At 32.8% G+C, this 23,905-nt stretch overlaps 1 protein-coding gene across 1 annotated transcript in view; it reads left to right on the top strand.

Moving 5' to 3' along the window:
• Positions 1-204: 204 nt before the first annotated feature.
• The window catches only part of cdk18 (cyclin dependent kinase 18), a 102,565-nt gene continuing 78,864 nt past the window's right edge, over positions 205-23,905 (top strand). Inside the window, exon 1 of the mRNA XM_073825718.1 lies at positions 205-486. The gene's annotated coding sequence lies outside the window, so the exon portion shown is untranslated. The remainder of the gene's footprint in view (positions 487-23,905) is intronic.

Genomic DNA, 23,905 nt, shown 5'->3' with positions numbered 1-23,905 from the left:
GGTGTGAAAGAATCACAGTCTCTCGGCAGGCAGAGAGGGCTTGTGTGATGAAGCGCTCTGATTGGCCGTTGCTATAACAATAGGGGAGGAGAGACAGCCAAGTGGGGGTGGAGACCCAGCGTGATTATAAAATCCTTCAGAGAGACACATTTGCTTCCTGTATGTTTTTATTTTTTATTTATTTTCTGTTATGTTTCCCCGCATCTCCTCCTGTCAGTAGGGTCTCTCATGAGCAGAAGTAGGAGGGAGCGCTGAGAGGGACGCGAGATTAACGCCTGTGCCTCTCTCTACTGCATGCACGCATGCAATGCGTGCTGCAGACTAAATAAGACACCTCCAGTTTTGGATTATCTGTCTGGCGGTGCGCTGACTGCCTCCAGACCTGGAGGCCGCCCTCCTCCTCCTCTTTCTCCTCCCTTTCACACTGAAGGAAGAGTAGAGTAGAGACGGTCTACTGTTTGCCTCCTGCAGACTCCAACCACTCCTGTGAGTATGCAACCGTCTCTGTGTTGTGACATGAACTGTTTTGACTTTATAACATGCTTGACCGTGCTGTTATGTAGATACAGAGCGAAGCTGAAACGTGTACATCTAGCACTGGAATAACGCCATAAACGCTCTTTCCATTTAGGTTTTGCTCATCTTTTCTAAACCCACACGCTGACGTGTGCTGACGCAATATATGCGGCTTCGGGGTCACGCGTGTTCGCCGGCGTGGGCTTTGACGCGCACATGATTCATGGCTGCGTGTACGGCCGGGACTATAGATCAGTGGCGAGATGCTTTAAAGTGACACATTGCAATGTTTACATAACACGCCTGCTTATTGCAGCCTATCTGACCACTCGAACGCACAAATAGAGTCGGTCAATAACGTTAGTGTGAAGCAGGACCAGTGTGAAGCCACAATAGGTGGCTGGCAGTGGCTCATTAGTGCAAAAAACTGAAAATGTGCTATTAATAGTCGCTACATGCATATAATATGCAGCACTAAAGCCGGTGCAGGTTGTATAGGGTTCTCATGTGATATTTACGACGGTATAAGAGTCAAAAGTTGGTGATAAAGATCTGCAGATGAGTGTTTTGGTTTCTGGATCTTTGAAGCAACAGTGTGTGATGGTTTCCCACAGAAGGAGGGAGTTAAAAGTTATTTGTGAAACTTTGAAACTTCAGTACGCCATGGTTTGGTCTTCAGTCAACAAGCATGAATTCACAAGCAACTCGAAGGTCTCCAAAAGCTCATGTGATCACAAAGATGACCTAGTGAGGGCATGTGGGAAGACACAAATCATGTTTACGTTTGCTTGAGGGGAAACTACTTTCATGAAAATGTTAAATGTGAAACTTTGGGACTGACTAAATGTTGCTTGTGAGACTACTCTGTCTGAGATGCTTCTTTTAAAAAAAAACTTTTGGAAAGTTACATTTAAAACTACAATTCACAAGTTTGATGGTTTTTGATGCATATGAGTATATTGTTATAAAATGTGACCCTGGACCACAAAACCAGTCTTAAGTAGCATGGGTACATTTGTAGCAAACCAAAAATCATTAGGATATGAAGCAAAAATCATGTTCCATGAAAATATTTGGTAAATACCCTACCATAAATATATTAAAACGTATTTTTTATTAGTAATGTGTGACCCTGGACCGCAAAACCAGTCTTAAGTAGCACGGGTATATTTGCAGCAATAGCCAAAACTACATTGCATGGGTCAAAATAATAAATTTTTCTTTTATGCCAAAAATCATTAGGATATTAGGTACAGATCATGTCCCATGAAGATATTTTGTAAATTTCCTATTATAAATATATCAAAACTTAATTTCTGATTAGTAATATGCATTGCTATGAACTTCATTTGGACAACTTTAGAGGTGATTTTCCCAATATTTTGATTTTATAGCAACCTCAGATTCCAAATAGTTGTATCTCTGCCAAATATTGTCCTATCCTAACAAACCATACATCAATGGAAAGCTTATTTATTCAGCTTTTATATGATTTTATATGATTTATATTGACCCTAATGACTGGTTTGGGGAGCCGGGTCACATTGCATTGCTAAGAACTTCATTTGGACAACTTTAAAGGTGATTTTCCCAATATTTTGATTTTATAGCAACCTCAGATTCCAATTAGTTGTATCTCGGCCAACTATTGTCCTATCCTTACAAACCATACATCAATGGAAAGCTTATTTATTCAGCTTTTATATGACTTATATGGACCCTTCTGACTGGTTTTGTGGTCCGGGGTCACATATACATTGATAAGAACTTAATTTGGACAACTTTAAAAGCGATTTTCCCAATATTTTTTTTTGCACATCAGATTCCAGAATTTCAAATATTGTCCTATCCTAACAAACCACACTTCAATAAAAAGCTTATTTATTCAGCTTTTATATGATTTTTACGTGATTTACATTGATCCTTAAGACTGGTTTGGGGACACAGGTCACATATGCATTGCTAAGAACTTCATTTGGACAACTTTAAAAGCGATTTTCCCAATATTTTTAATTTTTGCAACCTCAGATTCCAATTAGTTCTATCTCGGCCAAATATTGTCCTATCCTAACAGACCATACATCAATGGAAAGCTTATTTATTAATCTTTTATGTGATTTATATTGATCATTATGACTGGTTTTGTGGTCCCGGGTCACACATGCATTGCTAAGAACTTCATTTGAACAACTTTAAAGGCAATTTTCCCAATATTTTTAATTTTTGCAACCTTAGATTCCAATTAGTTGTATCTTGGCCAAATATTGTCCTATCCTAACGAACTTTACATCAATGGAAATCCTTTATTTAGCATTTTAAGATGATGTACACACCTTAATTTAAAAAAAGACTCTTATGACTGGTTTTGTGATCCAGGGTCATAAATGGATATGAATAGTACAGGTTTTTGTAGAACAAAACATTAAGACCTTTTTTGAAACTCAAGTGACACATGAGTGCAATAGCAAAAGTCTTTGTGTGTGTGGAAACCCAGTGGAAACAATAATAGAAATGAATATTTTTATGAGTTACTCATGTTGACCAGTCAGTTTCCTCATAATTTGCTCCACAAACTTTATTCCACATGTGGAAGATAACCTTCATTTAATAGACTGGGAGAATATGAGGACAAACCTGTGATGTGGAGAACACAACGGCATTATGTAAGTTTATGAGTTCCTTTATAGGATGTGAATATGACAGATATTATCACCTGGGTCTAGACAGGCAGCATTTCTTCTCCAAGCTAAATTGTGTATTCAGAAGAAGCAATTGTGGTTTGTTGGTCTTCTAACTCAGTTAATTTCCTTCCTCGGCTGTGAAGCCGTACCTTGAGAAGGCGATTGAGGATAATTGCGCAATTGGGCCTAGGAGAACGGCACCAAATGAGAGGTTTTATTGCTCATTTGAGATAAACGGTGCCTCGCATATAGTGACAGCCGCGGTGACGCACAAAAATGTCCTAAGCAAAACATATCATATATCATGTGCGGGGCTCCGGTGATGTTAATGGCTCGGGTGTAAGTGAGCAAAGTATCAGGAAACAACAAAAGCTCCTTCAAGAATTTCCCTAATGTTTGTATCTGAGCTGGGATACAATTTCAGAGCCCTGTGATTACAAAGAAGTGCTCTTTGCCTTTCTTCTCCAGCTTTGAAATGGAAATGACACAAAATTCCCTGTCTAGATAGAAATAACACATGGTGAGAATGAATATGCACCAACACCGCCCTGTATTGTGGACGACGATTCTTGTTAGTCAAAAGAGCTGCTGTGCTTTGATGGCGACAGGAAGATGAGAACGAGGTCGACCCAATATGGACAGGCCTGGGGCGGCGCGCAGCTCTCGGTTCAACCTCTTCACCATCTGCCCTCTCGCCATCTCTCGCCTCACTGGCATCAGTGCTCACGGTCCCGTGGACTAATAACCTCTGTTCACATCGCTAGCGAGCGTTTCTCAGTAACATTCACACCACCAACGGATTTATCGATGCTGCAAGGTTGGAGTTAAAGTGCAGATGTCAGTCAACTTACGCAACTTCTTGTTAGGATCTTTCACAAGTTTGCAAGGGGAGAAGATATGACCAAAATCTTAATCACAGCATGGGAAAATTTACACAATGGTATCGGTAATCACAACAGATATTTTTGCATGGGGAAAAAATAATACTTCAGTAAAAATAAGTCTTATATTAAAGTTCCTTTAAGTTTTAAATAAAACTAAAATAACAAAGAAAGGTTAAAATTAAAATAGTTTATCACAATCATTTGTAAAACTATTAAATCATTTTAATGAATATTTTAAATATAAAAATAATTTTAAAAATAAAAATAATCATGAAATGATGGACATTGTTGATCGTGATTACGTATTTTAATTTTAATCTTTTTTTGGAACTTGATGTACATATATTTATATTGAAGTTCCCTCAAGTTTTAAATAAAATGGAAATAAATAAAAATAAATAAAATAAGATTAAAATAGTTCACAATCATTTGTAAATCATTTAAATAATTTTATGATTTAATCCATTTTTATTTAAAATATTATATTTAATATGTAAAATATATAATTAAAATATAATAAATACATATTGTTATTATTATTATTATTATTATCATCATTAACTATATATATTTTTAAATACATATTTTAAGTACAATAATATTAAATATAATATTTAAAATATAAATAATCATAAAATTATTGACAATGTTGATTGTGATGAACTACTTTTTTTTACTTGATATAGATATAAGTCAATATAATTCTTATATTGAAGTTCCCTCAAGTGTCAAATAAAATGGAAATAAAAATAAATAAGATTAAAATAAAAGTTCATCACAATCATCTGTAAATAATTTAACTAATTTTATGATTTAAATCAATTTGTATTTTAAATATTATATTTAATATTTATATTTAATTATGATATATACATATTATTATTACTTAGTATTTTTATTATTATTATTTATCATTTGTAAATATTAAATATAATATATAAAATATAAATAATCAAAAAAATGAAATTGTTGAATGTGAATAACCATTTTGATTTTAATCTTATTTATTTATTTATTAATTGGAACTTGACATACATATATTGCAAGTCGCCTTATATTGAAGTTCTTTCACATTTCAAGTAAAACTAATAATAATAATAATAATAATAATAATAATAATAATAATGAAAATAGGTAATCACAATAATTTGTAAAACATTTAAATCATTTTATGATTTAATACATTTATATTTTAAATATATAAAAGGATTGAACATTAATTGTGATGAATATTTTTCATTTGAACTGTATTTTATTACTTTTTCTTTTTCTGGAAATACTCAGATGCAAACCAAAACTTTAGATTATTCATAACAAACAATCATTCATAAATGAATGATGTCACATTATATAACTACTAAGTAAAAAAAAAAAAAATCAAAACTAAACAAATATTACAAAACATGAGCCACACACCTGTAAGCACATATTAGTTTTTATAATAATACGGCAAGTTGCAAATTTGCTCAACGACCGGACATAAGCATCTAAACTCTGAATGGGACATGCCCTGCTGTATTTCTCACATGGACTCACATGTAAATAATAATGAAGCAGATTCTGTACCAGTGTGTCTATCTCAGGTGGTGCATATCCTCACACCACCCAGCCTTTGTTTGCCCTAATCAGCAAATTGCATGTTGATATGTAAGCTTAAGTACTTAAAGTCATGTGCAATTGAAATAATGAGTAATTAAGACTCAACTAATTACATTCACAGAGAGACAACTGCTCTATTGTAGAAATACAGTCACTGTGCAAATTACATAATGACTTTCAGAAAGGAATTGTATTTTGGTGCACCAAGAACAGCTAGATAACAATCAGTGATCATTTTGATTCTATAAACTTTAAAGAGAATCTTTGTATTTTATACATATAAACCTTCTGTTTTGCCTTCTTTTGGGAGTTTCAGACCTCTTCCCTTTTACAACTCACTCCCTGAAGAGTTACTGAGAGAAAGAGTGAGAGAAAGGGAGAGATACACTATTGATCTGCCCAGACTAATTATGCTGTTTAAGGTCTCTATAGGGCACCCATTGATTTACTAGAAATAACTTATAGGACTGAGTGCTTATTGATTGAGTGTGTTTTCAGAGCTCTGATGACATCACTATAAATCTGTGAGTGATTAACAGGAGATTAATGGCCTGCTAACTAGACAAATAATTAGATCCTCATAATTTAACACTCGACTGCTACAGTTGTTTATTACAGAGCATATGGTGCTGAGAGACACAGGTTGTCCGTTCAGTGTTTTTTAATGACTGTGGGCAAAGGTAATCTATTGTGTACTGTGTGTTTTAGCTCTGGTTATATATGCATATATACTAGGGGTGGAACGGTTCACAGAAGTCACGGTTCGGTTCGTACCTCGGTTCAGACGTCACGGTTCGGTATGATTTCGGTACAGTGGAGGGAAAAGCAAAACAAAAATGCAGAAGGCAATTAGATGTATTTCCACTCACATACCCAGCAACAACCGCTGAACAACGGCAACACACAGTCCTCGTCTTTTCCACCACTCTCTCGCCTGTACTACTGTAACTGACTGGAAAAGCGAAGTTTTCCCAAACTTGCGATCTAAGGGGCCGTTCGCTTTCTTCCTGATCAACAAAGCGCTCGGGCGCTTGCGCTCCGGAAGCGTCTGCCGTTTCTAAGCAACCATCAGCTGCGCTCTAGCTCCAAGCCTATGCGTCTCCATGCATTGTTTCTTCTATTAGCGTCAAAATAATGGGGGCTTGACAAATCAAAGTTCAGGAAATCCCTGGACCACAATGATGGACCGTCGAGCTGACAAAAAATTGCAGAGTGCCAGAGAATGTAGACGGGCTCTGATAGAGCGCATACATAGGCGGAGCTCGGCTGCATCGACGCCAATCAGAGCTTCAGAGCTAAAGCGGGGATAAATATTAGCTGTCCCTAAAGAACCCGCGTATTTAACAGTAGTTCCGCATTACATTAATTATTTTGCAGGCAAGTTTTTTTTTTATTTTCATACCGTGTATTCTCCGTTTAAATTCATGCACCGAACCGTGACCCCCGTACCGATTCGGTTCGAAACGAATACATGTACCGTTCCACCCCTAATATATACATAAGCTTAACATGTCAGAGCTGTCAGAACTGCTTTTGTTGCAGAACAAATACAACCGTTCTTCAAATAAATGGAATCATCTGATGGATAGACTTATTAACAGTATTTGCCAAATCAAACGTTTAAACAAAAAAAAAAAAAGAAAAAGAAAGTCCTAGCAACTGTCAAGCAACACACTAAAAACTACCTATAACACTTACCTTCACAGTAACAAACACACAAAAATGAGCAACTACAAATAAACACAATAAAGTTCATAGACACCATACAGGGACTTACTGAACACCAGTCAGAACACTACAGAAATCATGTAGAAACACACACACAAAAAACACTGAGAACAGCCAAGCAACTCCATAGCAACACAAAAACACTCAGAACAGCATAGCAACCCACATAGCAACACAGAAAATACCCAGAATGGCACAGCAGTTGCATAGCAACACAAAAACACTCAGAACAGCATAGCAACCCACATAGCAACACAGAAAACACCCAGAATGGCACAGCAGTTGCATAGCAACACAACACTCAGAACAGCATAGCAACCACATAGCAACACAAAAACATTCAGCATAGCATAGCAACCCACATAGCAACACAGAAAACACTCAGAATGGCACAGCAACTGCATAGCAACACAACAAACTAAGAACTATATAGCAACCACATAACAGAAAAAACTCAGAATAGCACAGCAATTGCATAGCAACGCAAAAAAAAAAACACTCAGACAACTGCATAGCAACACAAAAACACTCCGAACAGCATACAGTAGCAACCACATAGCAACACAAAAACACTCAGAACAGTCTAGCAACTGCATAGCAACACAAATAAAACACTCAGAACAGCATAGCAACTGCATAGCAACACAAAAACACTCCGAAAAGCATAGCAACTGCATAGCAACACAAAAACACTCTGAACAGCATAGCAACCATATAGCAACACAAAATAAAAACACCCAGAACAGTCTAGCAACTGCATAGCAACACAAATAAAACACTCAGAACAGCATAGCAACTGCATAGCAACACAAAAACACTCCGAAAGGCATAGCAACCACATAGCAACACAAAAAAACACTCCGAACAGCATAGCAACTGCATAGCAACACAAAAACACTCCGAACAGCATAGCAACCATATAGCAACACAAAATAAAAACACCCAGAACAGTCTAGCAACTGCATAGCAACACAAAAACACTCAGAACAGTCTAGCAACTGCATAGCAACACAAAAAACACTCAGAACAGTCTAGCAACTGCATAGCAACACAAAAACACTCCGAACAGCATAGCAACCACATAGCAACACAAAAAAACACTCAGAACAGTCTAGCAACTGCATAGCAACACAAAAACACTCAGAACAGTCTAGCAACTGCATAGCAACACAAAAACACTCAGAACAGTCTAGCAACTGCATAGCAACACAAAAACACTCTGAACAGCATAGCAACCATATAGCAACACAAAAACACTACAAATAGCATAGCAACTGCATAGCAACAAAACACTCCAAACAGCATAGCAACAACATAGCAACACAAAAATACACTCAGAACAACAGCAACTGCATAGCAACACAAAAAAACACTCAGAACAGAACAAAAAAACACTGAGAACAGCCTATCAACTGCATAGCAACACAAAAAACAGTAAGAACAGCCTAGCAACCACATAGCAACATAAAAACACTCAATACAATAGCACAGCAACTGCATACCAACACAGAAAACACTCAGAACAGCATAACAACCGCATAGCAACACAAGAAACACTGAGAACAGCCTGGCAACTGCATACAGTAGCAACACAGAAAACACTCAGAACTGTATAGCAACCACACAGCAACACAGAAAAACCCTCCGAACAGCCTAGCAAATGCTTATACCACATAGCATTACAATAAAAACAGTCAAAACAGCCTAGCAACTACATAGCAACACACAAAAAAACACTCAGAACAGCATAGGAACCACATGCCAACACAAAAAAAAAACAGAGAACAGCCTAGCAACTGCATAGCAACACAAAAAACACTCAGAACAGCATAGCAGCATAAATGAAATCTACATCTATTCATTCATTTACTCTGTGTCTGACATGTGGTGAACAGCTTATCACACAGGTTTAGCCTAGCAAAACAATGCATTTAGACAAATTGTTAATCAAGAATTGGCTTCAGCACGGAAGGTGATCCTGCCGTCCTACACTTCATCTGGAAATGTCCACATCCCACATCTATGTTTAGCACCTGTAGTTCTGGCTAGGTTTTACTTTTTCATTTCATATTTGATTTCAATAATAGCCCAATTTCTTTGCATCCGAAGGCAAGTAAAGTTATTTAAAGTGACCCCAGGAATGTGGGATGACTCATATCACGGTGGGTTGACGCATAAGACCTATAATAATAGACAAACACTACATGTTAGTCACGGTAAAGGAACCATGTGTTTCATGAGCCTGTTTGTGGTCATTTAAGGCCAACTTCCCCTGTTCAGACCTTTCATTTTGGCATTTTAAAGAAAAACAAACTGTTCTCAGATCAGTCTTATCTCAGTGAATATCAGGGTGAGGATGTGCCACCCACAGTGCAAACACAGCTAGTCACCCAGCAGCTCTGAGGTAGTTAGCCTGTCAACACACTTTTATTTCTATAAATCATCTCTCGTTGGGGCCATTTATGGGTCATAACTTCTGTGCAGCCTCTAGCAAACCAGCATGGGACCGTTTCCTTCAACTCAGCACACTGTGTTCTGTTAAATCTGTGCAGAAAACCATATTTCACATGTGGATAGTCATTTAGCTGTACAGCTTTATTATCTGTACTGTTGCTTATACAGACTGTATACAGCATTGACAGACTCATTCTTCAGGAACAGTCGTATAGAATAGAAAAATCACTCATTAGAGCAGGAGTGTCAAAAATTAATTTCATTTGAGGGTCAGATTGGAGAAAATGTCCCCTCGTGCAAACACAATTACCTTTTGTTAAACATAAAAAATATTAACCATACAAACTACAATATAATCTAGAAGAAAACTAGGAACTACAGTGGCTGCATTATTTGTCTGTCAAACAAAGTAAAATAGGAGGTTTGATATGAAAGCAAATACTTCTTGAATACTTCTAAATAAAATAAATTTCATGCAGTCATTTGTTGTAATCAGTAAAACCATATGATGACTTGCTTTTGATACTTTATATGAATTATTATTGCCTCATTGCTATTATATATGTATTTTAGGTAATTTTTCTAAGGTAATTCCTTTAGGTCTATTGTTCACTTAGATCTCTTTTTATTTCCACAAAAAATTCATTAGAATTATTTGATTACTCGATTAATCGTCAGAATAATCGACCGAATACTCACTTACCAAAATAATCATTAGTGACAGCTCTCTTATAATTTACAGTATTTATTATTTACATTATATTAAAGAATTATATCCAGTAATCAAGCCTCCTATTGTGTCAAAAGTTAGTAACATAAAATACAACATATAAAAACAAAGTAAAATAGGAGGTTTGATATGAAAGCAAATACTTCTTGAATATTTCTAAATAAAATAAATTTCATGCAGTCATTTGTTGTAATCAGTAAAACCATATGATGACTTGCTTTTGATACTTTATATGAATTATTATTGCCTCATTGCTATTATATATGTATTTTAGGTAATATATTAAAAGTCTATTGTTTACTTAGATCTCTTTTTATTACCACAAAAAATTAATCAGAATTATTCAATTAATCATCGACCGAATACTCACTTACCAAAAAAAATCATTAGTGACAGCTCTCTTATAATTTACAGTATATATTAATTACATTATATTAAAGAATTATATACAGTAATCATGCCTTCTATCGTTTCAAAAGTCAGTAACATAAAATAAAACCTATAAAATAAAATTCAATAAAACAAAGTATAATAGGAGGGTAGATATGAAAGCAAATAATTCTTAAATTCTTCTAAATAAAATAAAATAAAATAAAATAAAATAAAAAATAAAATAAAATAAAATAAAATAAAATAAATAAAATAAAATAAAATAAAATAAAATAAAATAAAATAAAATAAAATATTGCCTCATTGCTATTACATATGTATTTTAAGTTTAAAGGCTATTGTTTGCTTAGGTCTATTTTTATTACCACAAAAATATTATAGTTTACAATGACTTGATTAATCATTAGAATAATCCACTGATTACTCGAATACCAAAATAATCGTTAGTGACAGCTCTAATATAATATAACTAATATATCAATTATAGCAACATGACTCCTATAGTTTAAAACATCAGTGATCTCAATATAACCTCAAATATCTTTTATTAAAGTCCTCCGAAATAACAAATATAATATAATATGTGACAACAAAATCAGTCATAAGGTTAAATTTTACAAAACTGAGATGTATACATCATATGAAAGCTCATAAATAAGCTTTCTATTGATATATGGTTTGTTAGGATAGGACAATATTTGGCCGAGATACATCTATTTGAAAATCTAGAATCTGGGGGTGCAAAAAAATCTAAATACTGAGAAAATCACCTTTAAAGTTGTCCAAATTAAGTTCTTAACAATGCATACTACAAATTAAAAATTACATTTTGATATATTTATAGTAGGCATTTCACAAAAAACTTCATGGAACATGATCTTTACTTAATTTCCTAAAGATTTTTGGCATAAAAGAAAAATCAATAATTTTGACCCATACCATGTATTTTTGGCTATTGCTACAAATATACCCCAGCGACTTAAGACTGGTTTTGTGGTCCAGGGTCACATATAATGTAATATTAGGTTACATAATATCATAAAAAATAATATATAGTAATCACACGCCTCCTAGTTTCAAAAGTCTGAAATTAAGTCAACGACCGTAATATAAACTCTGTTAACTCTCATTAAAATTTTCAAAGATAAAATGATCTTAATCCACAAATATAATATAATTATATGTTACATAATATAATGAAATAATCTAAACTATAAAAATAAACAGAAATCACAAAAGTATGAAATCAGGTCAATGATCTCAATAAACTCAAAGTTTTCAAATCCACATTTATTTTTATTTACAGCTTCAGCCTTTTTAAAAAAAGACAATTTATTGCCATGAAAGCATGTCTAACACATTTGAGGAGAAACACAGATGCATAAACCTCACCCAAAGCCCAATTTAAGTCTCCTGAGCTATGAAAGAGCAACCACTGAGCATAAAGCAATCAGAAAGAGAAGAGAAAAAGCACTAACGCTCATGTGTGCCTCATCCGGGCTCGTTCCCAGAAATGTTTACAGTAGCTAGCTTGCTGTTTGCAGTAAATAAAGCGAGGTCTTCACCGCAATGTTGCTCAACATGTCAAGCTAATCCAGTTTTGACTCATTAAAAGGGCAACACGTTGCCTTTATGATATGGAACAAAAGCAAAATGTTGTTTTTATGGATCGCTAAAGATTTTGATAACAGCTAGAGGCTGCTAGCAATCGTCACAGCAGGAGGGAACAAACCCAACGCTTCTAAAGCAACAAAATGACCATGTAGACTTGATAAAAATCACAGTTTGTTCCTTCTCACCAGGCTTAGTTTCTTTGCACGTAATTGTGAGCCAGCTGAACGAACACTAGCACAACTATTAAGCATAGATAGTTGGCGGCTGTGTTTATGTCTTTTTTAACTAAGAGAAACACTAGATCCATTGTTTTAGCTTGACGCCCGACCATTTTTTTGTTTTGTGCATCTACACAATGAAAGAAAGAGCTTCTTGTAGTCCGACAAAACATCTCTGGCACTGGTCGTAGCCAAGCGTACAGCGAAAACAAAAGGTCGTCTTTATTGCTTCGACTAAATGGGACGGGGAACGGCAGGCATTTGCCGGCGGTAGGCTTTCTAAAAATATATAATCCCTCCTCCAGATTTACGTGCATTTTGGAATCACATCAACTGTTTACTCGTGTAATGAAAAGCGTACGAGCGAATGAAGGAAAATTATGTGACACCGGCACTAACAACATTACTAATGCATCATTCACAGCTCGCTCCTTTCCGAAAACGACGGTCTAATGTGGCGGTCCAAGTAATATGCATCTTTATCTATGTCCACACATGCCGTGAAGCCAAAGGCAATGACAAATGGCCCTTCCTGTCATGTCATTTTCAGCTTTGCCGAATATTAAGCTGTCTTGGTGTCCGTGGAAGCCATTTGTCTTAGTTTAGTCGTGCGATTTTCAGCTTGACAGGCAGGAATATTGTATCGGGGCGATACGCGTGTGAGGTATCGCCATCCGTCTTAAGAGGGACATCTCAATTTCGCCACCGCCGGGGCCGGACGGGCCGCCGTACGAGGTCACTTACAGTGCATTCAATCAAGCGTTGGCTGTAGATAATAAAATGGCTAGAAAGCCGCTGGCGCCCAAATTGAAACACTTAGGAATCAAAATTAATTTAGGTTGCCAAATAACAGAATCTTTCGATAGAGATGGTTGTTCAGAAGCAAAGTTCTGCCTTACACTGTTAAAAATAAAGGTAGAACCTTGAACATCCATCGAACCTTTTAAATGCAGAAAAGTTTCTTTATAGTTGAATAAGGTTCTTTAGATTTTTAAAATGTTTTTCAAAAGGGTTCTTTTAAGAACTGTTCACTGAAAGGTTCTTTGGGGAACCAAAAATGGTTCTTCTATGGCATCACTGCAAAAACATTCTTTTGGAACCTTTATTTTTAAGAGTGTATAGTAAATTTAAACCTACAACTGGGCCTATAATTCTATAAGAAATATCGTAATTTCTATGATATGGTAAATTCTATGGTAAAAATTGGTTATTGTTTCCTTACTCCATATGATGTAATACTGTAATAGATCTAATAGAAAATATCTAATAGAAAAATACAGTTAAAAGTAGAGTTTTTCGAAGTGAAAAGGTTACAAAAGTCATTTTATAATTTATAGAGAAAAACATAAATTGACAATTTTAAAATTTTTCTAACCACTTATGTTCACAGTAGGGTTGTTACATCTTGTGTTTATTATAATATTGCATTAAAAATTGCATTTTAACCTGGTCGTTGGTGTATTATAATGCACAAGAAAAATAGATTTAATATTTTTAATATTTTCTACTGAAAATTTAGTACAAAATAAAATAAAATAGGTTCAATATGATAGCAAATACTTCTTGAATTCTTAGAAAAAAAATCTAATGAAATAAAATAAAATAAAATAAAACAAAATAAGAGGTTCACCGCTCTCCAAAAAATAAATAAATAATACAATAAAATTCTTATACTTCTTATATTTTATAAACAAGAGGTTCAATATCACAGCAAATATTATTAAATTATTAAAATTCTTCCAAATAAAATAACATAAAATAGGAGGTTTAATATGTAAGCAAACATTTACATTCTTCCAAATAAAATAATAAAATAAAACTAAATAAAACAGGAGGTTCAAAATAAAAGCTTACTTCTTAGATTTTTCAAAATAAAATAAAATAAAATATGAAATTAAATACTTTTACATTCTTCCAGAAAAAAAAATAATTAAATAATTAAATAAATAAAACAAAATAAAATAGGATGTTCAATATGAAAGCAAATACTTCTTACATTCTTCCAAATAAAATAAAATATAATAATAAAAATACAAAATAGGAGGTTCAATATAAATGCTAATACTTCTTAAATTCTTCCAATAAAATAAAATAAAATAGGAGGTTTAATATTAGAGCAAATATGAAAGCAAACACTACTTACATTCTTCCAAATAAAATAATAAAATGAGGTTCAATATAACAGCAAATATTTCTTGAATTCTTCCAAATAAAATAAAATAAAACAAAATAAAATAGGAGGTTCGATATTTAAACAAATATTTCTTAAATTCTTCCAAATAAAACACATTAAAATAAAATTTAAGCTTGATTTTTTTTCCCCAAAAAAATAAATTAAAATAAAAGGTTCAATATGAAAGCAAATACTTCTTAAAATTCTTCCAAATAAAATAAAATAAATCAATATCAAAGCTTGATTCCTTCCAAAAAATAAAACAAAACAAAATAAAAGGTTTAATATCACAGCAAATACTTCTTAAATTGTTCAAAATAAAACAAATAAAATATTAAAATAAAACTAGATAAAATAGGAGGTTCAAAATAAAAGCAAATAGTTCTTAGATATAAAATAGATATAAAATAAAATACAATTAAATTAAATATGAAATTAAATACTTTTAATGACGACAAAATATTTCATTATATTTAAAAATGAAAACAAATGTTTCCTAAATTCTTCCAAATAAGATACAATACAAGGTTCAATAACTAAGCTTGAATTTTTTCCAAAAATAAATAAATAAATAAATAAAAAGGTTCAATAAGAAAGCAAATAACTCTTAAAATTCTTCCAAATAAAATAAATTAAAATAAATCAATAAAATTAAATTAAATTAAAAACATTTCTGTATATTTATATACATATATGTATATTTAATAATAATAAATAAAATAAAATAAAATAAAATAGAAGGTTCAATATAAAACCAAATACTTCTTGAAAAAAAATAATAATAATAATAAAATAAGAGGTTCAATATCAATATGTATCTTTATGGTCATTTTAGTAATTTGGTATATTAACACTATTTTAGTCAATGAAATGCAGTTCAATCTGAAAAACAGACAAAAATTGTTGCTTTAGTATTTTTTGCGGTAAAGTACTAGCAATAAGAGCTGCTGTTTTTTTTTACCATACATTTCACATTTACAAACATACTAAACAATAACCAACCAATACTATTTATATAACATATCAAATCAGACATGGCCAAAAATGACTGAGTCAAGTTAGTGAATCAAATGTTAGACTAGTTCATTCTAGACCATTATACTTGCAAGTTTGAGAAAGCTGCATTAAAAAGAACCAATTCATAAGAGTCATTTGTTTGAGAATCGAATAACACTGTCAACACTCTTGTAGACTCCAGAGATGACATTTTACATCTTACTACAAATCGCTGAAAATAAAATATTCCTGTCCATATTCCTGTTTTTACCACGAATCTGGAAATATTCCATTCACAGTCTGTAGCCCTGAGAACTGACAATAGCAAAAGACAATACTTAAACAAGTCAGAATGTTTCTTTTCTGTTTGCCTTCCTAAAAGAACAGGCTTTGTCGGATAGAAGGATGTTTTCCAGGAGGAATCCAGTGTAAGTGCTTGTAGCGAGGGCAACGTTGTGCTGGCATATTGCGAGTTGTAAAACGGCACTGGAGCGTGCATGAGAACAAGCGCTCCTGTCACTGAGGCGGAAACTAATCTGACCGCAGGACTGAGCCCGGCCTGTCTTTATGTGCCTTGGGTTTGAGTCACAATTGAAAATCTGGGTTAGCTCCTAATGCAGCCATTAAAGCGTTATTGCAGAGGCAAACCATCTTTAGATGATGGACATGAATCTTCTGATGGACAGGTAGGCTAATTGAATACGTTAGATTAGATTGCACCTGGCGACAAATGCATCAGTTGTAAATGTACCGAATACGATGCACGGATGGGGAAATTATCCTTGGAATCAGCCATGGGAAAGACAAATCACAAATGACATCTCTGCAATATTTCACTTGCTTCACCAAGACAGCAACATCAGGCTCGATATGATAGAAAATATTTCTAATCTAACTCTTCATCAAATAAATTAAATAATAAAATGGGAGGTTCAATATGAAAGCAAATGATTATTAATATAATATAATATAATATAATGGAGGTTTAATATTAAAGCTTTATTCCATCCAAAATAAAATGTAAAACAATAAAATAAAATAAAAAGGATGTTTAACATGAAAGCAAATATTTAAATTCTTCCAAATAAAAGAAAAGAAAAAAGAAAAAGAAATAAGTTTAATAGCACAGCCTGATTCCTTCCAAAAAACAAATTAAATAAAATAAAATAGGAGATTTAACATAAACAAATTATTATAAAATATTTATAAAAAAAATAGGAGGTTTAACATGAAAACAATTTTTTTTAAATAGTTAAAGTATTTATTCAATTCTTCCAAATAAAATAAAATATAAAATAAATAGGAGGTTCAATATCAAAGCTTAATTCTTTCCACAAACAAAATAAAATAAAATAAAATAGGAGGTTTAACATGAAAACAAATATTTTTAAATATTTATTAAATGATTTCAAATAAAATAAAATATAAAATAAATAGGTTCAATATCAAAGATTAATTTCTTCCAAAAAATAAAATAAATAAAATAAAATATAAAGGTTTAATATGAACAAAATATTATAAAATATTTATTAAATAAAACTAAATATGAAATAAATAGAAGGTTCAATATCAAAGCTTAATTCCTTCCAAAAATAAAATAAAATAGGAGGTTTAACATAAAAACAAATATTTTAAAATAGTTAAAGTATTTATTCAATTCTTCCAAATAAAATAAAATATAAAATAAATAGGAGGTTCAATATCAAAGCTTAATTCTTTCCACAAACAAAATAAAATAAAATAGAAAAGGAGGTTTAATGTGAAAACAAATATTTTTAAATATTTAATAAATGATTTCAAATAAAATAAAATATAAAATAAATAGGTTCAATATCAAAGATTAATTTCTTCCAAAAAATAAAACAAATAAAATAAAATATAAAGGTTTAACATGAACAAAATATTATAAAATATTTATTAAATAAAACAAAATATGAAATAAATAGAAGGTTCAATATCAAAGCTTAATTCCTTCCAAAAATAAAATAAAATAGGAGGTTTAACATAAAAACAAATATTTTAAAATAGTTAAAGTATTTATTCAATTCTTCCAAATGAAATAAAATGTAAAATAAATATCATTATCAAAGCTCAATTCCTTCCACAAATAAAATGTAAAAATAAAATAAAATAGGAGGTTTGACATGAAAACAAATATTTTAAAATATTTATTAAATTATTTCAAATAAAATAAAATATAAAATAAATAGTGAGTTCAATATCAAAGATTAATTCCTTCCAAAAATGAAATAAATAAAATAAAATATGAGGTTTAACATGAACAAAATATTATAAAATCTGTATTAAATAAAATAAAATATCAAAAAGGGGGTTCAATATGAAAGATTAATTCCTTCTAAAAATAATAAAATAAAATAAAATAAAACAAAACATGAAAGCAAATACTTATTCAATTATTTTTTTAAAAATTAATATAATATGATAGAATATAATAAATTATATATTTTATAAAATAAAATTAAAAATTGAGGTGTAAAAGCAAATACTTCTCAAAATCTATCAAAAATTAAATAAATAAAAAATAATTAATGAGACTGAATATGAAAAGTAAATTTTTTCAAAAAACAAATAAAAGTTTATTGCTTTATACTCTGTCAACAGCGATCTCATATGTGCGAAACTCCCCTTCATAAAGATTTCTCAATAACATCTTCAATATCTCAGACTTGACAGGTCTGCAATCTAAACCCGAGTTCCCCTAAGACTAAACAATCTGACCTGCAATCCACATTCATTTCACACTTCTGTACTCCTAACGTACATCAACTAATGTTAATTTGAGGAGAAAGAACTCTGACAAATATACTTATCGGAGAAAATTATGTATGAAGGAGTCACCTGTGGACAATCAAATTCTCCTCAGGCCATTTCCAAACTCATATTTCTTCCCACAAGGCCACTGAGACTGAGACATTATTGTTTTTTAATACAGAGAAACTATCTCCAGCTCAGTGAGAGATCATGATTCATTACAACAGCAGAACAAAAGTAAAACACCCCTTTATTTCTCGGAGCAGTGTGTGCAAGGGGCAGGCGAAGGGGACTCTACTCCTCATTAATCTGCCTCGACCCCCAACCGCTCCTGTTTATTCCACTTCCAGCATGTCCTCACGACTTACACCAAAACTAGCGCCCAAACAGAGCAATAAGGAGAAAGAGAGCGATCTGTGATTCCCCAAGACACCATCTTTAGTTAGTCATTCGTCCCTTTACTGATTTAACTCAACAACAGCAAGGCTAAATTACACGTCTGCTCCAAAATGCCATTGTTCTCACTCATTTTACACAGAATATTAGCCATTAAACATGTCATTATCTGTTGCTTTTCATTAGCAGCTTTAAAAGCAACCCCACAATTTCAGGCCCGAATGGTTTTACGATTTTTAACACCGATGTCTCAACAAATCGTTGCAAAGTCAATGCAAGCCAATGAACATCGGGTTCCTGGATTTTTCCTTTTACTGGACTGGCACCTTTATTCCCCCTGAGACGACATTACAGGAGTGCACTTCCAGATGAATGAGTCAGTCGATCCCCTGGGCGTCTGACAGGATCTAGGTCATCTTTTTACAGGCGCGTATTGAGAGTGTCAAGGGTTTGTACAAAATATGATGAGTGTTTCTGGATGAGTTGTTTTCTGGAAAAGCTACAATATTTTCAGAGGAAATCGTACACTGAATGTTTCAAATGCATGAATCAAACTGTTTTGTCTTTTGAATGTGAAATTGGTCCCACGTGACATCAAAAATGATCATACTTTCTTTATTAAAAACAATTCATCAGTGAATGTTTTTTTTTTATATAATTTGGGATTACTGAAATCAAAATGCTGTCTGATAATGATGAAGCTGTTAACCAATAAATCCTTGCTATTAAAATTCAATACTATTTTGTGCAAAATATATAAGTAAATAAATATTATGGCTGTTAACCAATAAATCCCTGATAATGAAATTCAACACTATTTTGTATCAAATAAAAAAAAAATGGATGAATAAATGAATGAATGAATAAATAATGCGATATTATGTCTGTTAATCCATAAATCCTTAATATAAAAATTTGTCAAAAAAAAAAAAATATATATATATATATATATATATATATTTTTTTTTTTTTTTTTTATTAATTTTTTTTTTTATATAAATTTGTTTTCATTATATGTGAATTTAGAAATCATTTGTTTTATTAATTATGGCTGATAACCATTAAATCCTTCTATTAAAATCCAATACTGTTTTGTGCAAAATAAAAATAAAGAAATAAATATTGTCATAATATGGCTGTTAACCAATAAATCCCTGATATTAAAATTCAATACTATTTTGTGTAAAATTAAAATGATAATTAAAATATTAATTAAAATTCTAAATAAACAAATATTGATACTGAAATTTAATACTATTTTGTGCAAAAAAAAAAATAAATAAATAAATAAAAATTATGATATTACGGCTGTTAACCAATAAATCATTAATGTCAAAATGCAATAGTCTTGTGCAAAATAAATTTAAATAAATAAAAATTTACCTTCTTAAATATAATAAAATAAATATTGTGATATTATGGCTATTAACCAATATAACCTTGCTATTAAAATTCAATTCTATTTGTGCAAAAAAAAGTATAAATAAATAAATACATAAATAAATATTACAATATTATTGGTGTTAACCAATAAATCCTTGATATTAAAAATCCAATACTATTTTGTGCAAAATAAATTAAAATAAGGAAATAAATACATAAACATTGCAATATTATGGCTGTTAACCAATTAATCCTTGATATCAAAATTCAATACTAATTTTTTGCAAAATAAATAAATAAAATAAATATTGCAATACTAGGGCTGTTAACCAATAAATACTTGATATTAAAATTCAGTACTATTTTGTGTAAAATAAATAACTAAATAAATAAATTTGTTTTCATTATATGTGAATTTAGAAATTATTTGTTTTATTAATTTTTAAACTATTAATGTTACAAAATTGTTTCATTTAAAATTAAATTAAAGTGAGCACTAGTAATGAAAAATCCTCAATAAATAAACAATTAAATAAATAAATAAATGTTTGTGATTATTATGGCTGTTAAACAATACATTCTTGATATTTCAATTCAATATTATCAGACTGTACGAAACAAAACATAATACATTACCACCAGAATGAACACAAAATAAATGTTTGAAAAAAAGAAGAAGCAAAAATAATAACAAACAGGAAGCAGATAAAGACATCAAAGAAAAATACACATTTTCCCTATATTTGTGAAAAAGTGCCTTACAAACCACCCAGTGAACAAGCCAAAGTCAATACAAACAAGCAAACAGAGGAGGAGGAAATATCCTAACATACATATCTCAATATACATACAAAATTGTCCAAATCAATACTCTGGTATTTCACCATAAAGCTCCAAATGACAAAAACTACTGTTGATTACCACTGACATTTTCCATACAATTACGAGCAACAAGCTGTCATTTCTTTGTGCATGAGATGAGGATATCCTTTTTCACCTTCGAATCAAATCACACCACAGTTCGGCACCAGCGAGGTCTCCTCGTAGCCGTCTCTGCATGCTCTCTCTCCCTGGACAAAACCTAGCATTTGATCAGCCGCCGTATTGAATGAACCCAGCCCACGGGTGTCTAAGCATCAATTAAAGTGTAGGTGAAATGATTTCCCCCTCTGTACGTCAGTACTCAGCCTCCACAATACCCTGACGCCGCTCTGCTGGAGGGCTCAGCCGTGTTCGCCAGAGGCAAATGTCATGTTGTTTTCTCATTGTTCAATAAATGGACTTGGTGGACGGACATCTGTGCGGCAACGCCAGTACTGTAATTGCAGCAGCAAAGCCAGATGGGAGAGAAAACCATTGCTTTTAATGTCGCAAACAATCTCTGCGGGGTGCGCGAATGCCTGAAAAGTTTCGTAACACATTCGATAACCAGACTTTGAGTTTTATTCTTTGAACAATAACCACATGACGATGACCTTGCGGCGGGATGATCCTTAGGGGAAGCAAAAAGGGGTCAATCCCCAAATCAAACGCCATCCGGCTGTCACTCGCGGCCATGAGTGGGAATCTAATAGGCAGATGAGTCAAAAAAACGCCTTAATGTTTTCTCACGAACGTAGAAAAAGGCGAATTATTCTGACACGCAACCGTAGAGAAAGCAGCTTGAGACATCAGTGTTGCACCATCAAGGGCGTCCCGCTGCCAAATGATGGGTTTTCCCGCTCAGAGCCGAGGGCCAAGTTGATCTGGCACAAGAACCAGAGCAGATGCCATTTGATGATGGCGAGCCAGAACGGCGCGGCCAAACTCTGTCAGAGAGATCAGAATCTTCTCATTATTTTCTCACATCTTTTCATGTGGGAAGTCGTGTTCCCGATCAAAACGGCCAAACCCCGCCGAGTGTCCAGTCTACGGAGTCTGCGGAAGACCAAATTAGGGTTTGTTTTTGGCCACGCGGGGGTTCTGGTTGCACTTTTTTTGCTCTGTGAATGAGACCTGCATGGATATTTGCCTGTTGGCCGGCCGCACAATGTGCCAGTGTGTGCTCTCTGGTCCGTGCAAAGCCAGATCTGTAGTCTGTAAAGAAGACAAATGGGGCGCATCCTGATTTGGAATGCATTCCTGGCAATGAGCAATTACGCCGCTTTGGAACCAAAGAGTGAAAGAGGAGAGAAAAAGGTGGATCTAATCAAAGTGGCTCTTTTTGTGCAGTGTTTTATAAAGGGAAATTTATTAGTGTTGCTCAAGCCTCAATATTAAACTTTGACGGATGGATGGTTAAAAAAAAATCAGAGACTAGAATTATCACAGAGCCTTAAAGGGGACATATTACAGTACGTTACATTTAGACATTTAGCAGACGCTTTTATCCAAAGCGACTTACAAAAGAGGACAATGGAAGCAATCAAAAACAACAAAAGAGCAATAACATGCAAGTGCTATGACAAGTCTCATTTAGCCTAACGCAGTAATAAAAAAAAAGAAAATACATAGAATAAAAAAAGAAAAAGCAAGCTAGTGTTAGAGGCCTAAAAATAGATAGATAGAATTAGAGTTGGGGTACTCGGACTTGTACTCGGACTCGAGTCCGGTCTCGAGTACAATTTTTAGCGGACTCGGACTTGTCACGGACTCGGATGCATTTTGACTCGGACTTGACTCGGACTCGAGCTTTTCGGACTCGGGAATTATTGCCGAGTCCAGCCGAGTCCAGGGACAGTTGATGGAAATTTTACTGACTCGATGCATTATTACGAAAGTGACATTCAGTATTATTGGCATGTGTTTTAAAGTCTTGCCGGTACTTGAAAGCCTGCCTCTCAGTCAGCGCACAATGCTGAATTAAACTCTTTCTCTATTGCTACACACTTACACGAAAGGTAATGTCAAAATGCATCGTCTTGGAGAGCATTCATGTAAATGCTATCGGTTTTGTGTTGAGTTAGAAATACAGATGTGTCAAAATATATGATCTGTGCGTCCGGTCTTAAAGCGACAGCAGTGTAAACCTGCCACAGACTGCGTCATAATCAAACAACAAAATAAAAAGAGAAAATCACTCACTGCTCTTGATTGAAGCAGTTTAGCAATTTTAATAAGAATCATCTATATTTATTATATACGGTGAAGATTGTAGAGAGTTTTATTTTTACATTTATTACTTCATTAAATGTTTGTAGTACACTATTTCTGTGGTATACTTTACTATATAGATCAATCTGAAAAACGTATAAAACTATTTCATTTGTATTTTGATTATTATATTTATTTATGCTTTTGCTTGTAATTAATTATTAGACTGTTTATTTTCCTTCAGTAAGCTTGAGAATGTTTTACTTACTTACTTGGGTGTGCATTATTTTCTAATAATT

The sequence above is a fragment of the Garra rufa genome, chromosome 20 (genome assembly GCF_049309525.1).
Source record: "Garra rufa chromosome 20, GarRuf1.0, whole genome shotgun sequence".
Lineage (NCBI taxonomy): Eukaryota > Metazoa > Chordata > Actinopteri > Cypriniformes > Cyprinidae > Garra > Garra rufa.
The sequence above is the reverse complement of the archived record's forward strand: the minus strand, read 5'-3'. Positions and strand labels throughout refer to the sequence as shown.